This window comes from Coenobita brevimanus, chromosome 16 (assembly GCF_032717465.1).
Source record: "Coenobita brevimanus isolate Jiangsu-jjx chromosome 16, ASM3271746v2, whole genome shotgun sequence".
NCBI classification, from domain to species: Eukaryota; Metazoa; Arthropoda; class Malacostraca; order Decapoda; family Coenobitidae; genus Coenobita; species Coenobita brevimanus.
Window position 1 is genome coordinate 14919627 of NC_136969.1, and position 3234 is coordinate 14922860.

General features: G+C 40.4%; 1 non-coding gene across 1 annotated transcript; it reads left to right on the forward strand.

Moving 5' to 3' along the window:
- The first annotated feature begins 938 nt into the window (after positions 1-938).
- LOC145391088 (5S ribosomal RNA) lies at positions 939-1057 on the forward strand. Its single transcript, XR_013895779.1, has one exon. It is a non-coding gene; the product is annotated as a 5S ribosomal RNA (ribosomal RNA).
- The last annotated feature ends 2177 nt before the right edge of the window (positions 1058-3234 follow it).

Sequence of the window (3234 nt, forward strand, 5' to 3'; positions counted from 1 at the left end):
TTCACCTCTCTCTTTCTTTCTACATATAACTCTTTCTTCCGCCTCTGAACTTCTTCCACGCCCCTATTTCTCATCCATTCATTGTATGCTTTCTTCTTTTGTGCCACAGCCTGTCTCACCTCTTCAATCCACCACGCTGTTCCTTGCACCCCCCCCCCTCCGTCTTCCCTTCCTTCCACACACCACATCACATGCTGCACATATTTCTTCTGTAAATATCCTACACACAGCTTCCACGTCTCTTATCTGCTCCAATTCATATTTGCCCAATCTTTCCTCCACTTCTCTCTTATACTCTGCCTTTTTCACATCCTCTTGTAACCCTTCCACTCTCCTTGCAACTACTCCTTCCTCTCATCTTTCCCTTCTTCTATTCCTCCATCTTACTTGAATTCTAATTCTGGCCACCACCAAGTAGTGGTCAGAAAGTCCACTCCCCCAACCTCTATAAGCTCTTGCATCCATTACACATCTTCGCATCCTTTCATCCACACACACATAATCAATCATTGCCTTCCTTTCATTCAGTTCACCACCCACCCTTCTCATCACTCACCATGTATACCTGTGGATCATTTTATGCCTGAAGAGGGTATTGGCTATCACCAACCCCCTCCCAGCACAAATGTCCACTAACGCACTCCCATTCTCCTCAATCTCAGCAGGCACACCCCACTCACCAACTATTCCATCCACCTTCACATTCCCAACTTTACCATTCATATCACCAATCAAAAACACTCTCTCATTCCTTCCAAACTTTTCCATGCACACTTCTACATTTGTCCAGAACTCTTCTTTCACTTTTCTAGCACAATCTTGCGTTGGCGCATATATATATATATATATATATATATATATATATATATATATATATATATATATATATATATATATATATATATATATATATATATATATATATATATATATATATATCCAACGGCCATACCACGTTGAGTACACCGCTTCCTGTCCGATCAGCGAAGTTAAGCAACGTTGGGTCTGGTTAGTACTTGGATGAGTGACCGCCTGGGAACACCAGATGCTGTTGGCATAACTCCCTACGTGTCAAGTGGGGTTGGTGGAGGATTAGTGCCCCTCCCTGTAAAACAATTAACTTTAAGCCCTTGGCCACCCCGTTTGGGATACATGGCGTCTGGCAATGAATGAATGAAATGAATATATATATATATATATATAAATATATATATATATATATATATATATATATATATATATATATATATGACAGACAGAGAGACAGAGACGAAAATAATCACTGATGAACAGGACGACTGAGGGAGCTATCTACTTCATTATTTTATAATACCTTGTTAAGGAAAACGAAACATCACTTGATAATTCAGCCCAACCTGACATAGTATAAACCTGCATAATAAACAAAATATAGTGTAGTCTTTTCCTTCCCGTCAACAAAAATCTCTCTCACAGCATGTTGTTGACCTCACTCGCAAACATTTCTGATAAGCGTTTACCAAGTTGTTAGTTGGTAAATGGGCTTTATTAATGTCGACATATTTTGCAGCAGTAGCACAAAAAAGCATCAGCGCTGAGTAATGATGTGCAATATTAATCACCTAGAAAGAGGCGTTGCTAAATATTTATAATCAATGTTTAAGCTGACTTGGATTTTCGTCTTATCACAGTCTATTCTTCATAGCTGGGTGGAATACTAAGGAGATAATATGACGCTACACCTCTTCCATAACACATTTTCGTGATTGACATAGAATTTTAGCGTTAACTCTTATTTTGCCAAGATAAGTGAGCAAAGTATAGAAATACACTCTCCTAACTGAATAAATAATATTGTGTTGCAAATCAGATGCAGAATTTTAAGGCTGTTTGTCAGGCAATTTCATCTACAACAGTGTGTATAGGCAATGTGATAGACTGGGTGTCTGTGTATGGCTTCCTGTCTGTCACTTCCTTTCCCTCCACCCTCTCCCCTCTTCCCCTCCGTGTGTGTGTGTGTGTGTGTGTGTGTGTGTGTGTGTGTGTGTGTGTTGCAACAATATCACGCTGGTAGTATTCTACAACGTGTGGTTCCATATTTTATGCAAAAAGCATGCACTTAATGGTAAGTTCATCAATATATTTGGGCATTTCCGCGGCTGAGTCATTAAAAAATTCTCTTACATCACTCATTGCTCCCAGATAGTGGGATGTGGATTGCAGAAGGCATATTCAGACTTAAGTCCACCACGTTCACGTCTGGATGAGCCTGTGATCAGAACAACAGCAATCACCACATTCAAAAAAATATTTCCTTCACTTCCGAAGAATTCTGATTGGTAATATTTGCATACAGACGGTGTGAACTTGGATCGTTGTTTGCGACCTAGTAACTCAGAAAACACACACACACACACACACACACACACACACACAGATCGGAACCAGTGGTGCGATACTGCCTCCTGTACCAATCTCTTGTGTTCTGCTTAACCACTCTGCCTTTGTGGCATAATGCAGTGATGTCTTAATATACTTTTTACCGCCTGTAAGATAGTGACGAAACCCAGCAGCCTTAACCCCTTCAACACAATTTCGTCTTTTTAATCAAATTATTATTCCGGCCTGATGTTTTTCAGGTTACGGGACAACAATCGTACTGAAAGAATTAACCTTTACACACTATGACATTTTATATTTTATTCTTGGTGCCTCGCGACAATTGTAGTCAACCTAGAAAAGACATCTAACAATAAAAGTGTTAATTATTTTTGTATGGGATTTTTGTCATTCGAAAAATGTATGCTAAGATGAACAGAATCCTCTGAAGATAACATGAATGTAAAGAGAAATATCAGTGGAGTAAGATAGTTAAGTTGAAAGAAAGCTGGTATGCGGAATGAATAAAGGGAGAAGGTGAACGAGGATTGATTGAGGATGTGTGTATGTGTGTGTGTGCGTGTGTGTGTGTCTGTGAGAGAGAGAGAGAGAGAGAGAGAGAGAGAGAGAGAGAGAGAGAGAGAGTGGGGAGTTACTGGTGAGCTGGTGGTGGGCGTGAGGTCTGATAGGGACGATTGTGACGTGACGTGCTGAGGGGCGGTAAGGACACACGACCCACCACAGGCAGTCGCGACCTTACTTTGTTAAGGGTGACAGTGGATTGCTCACTTCACATATTTACTGCACGAATCTTAAGGTGAGAGAGAGAGAGAGAGAGAGAGAGAGAGAGAGAGAGAGAATTTTAGTTGTGACCCA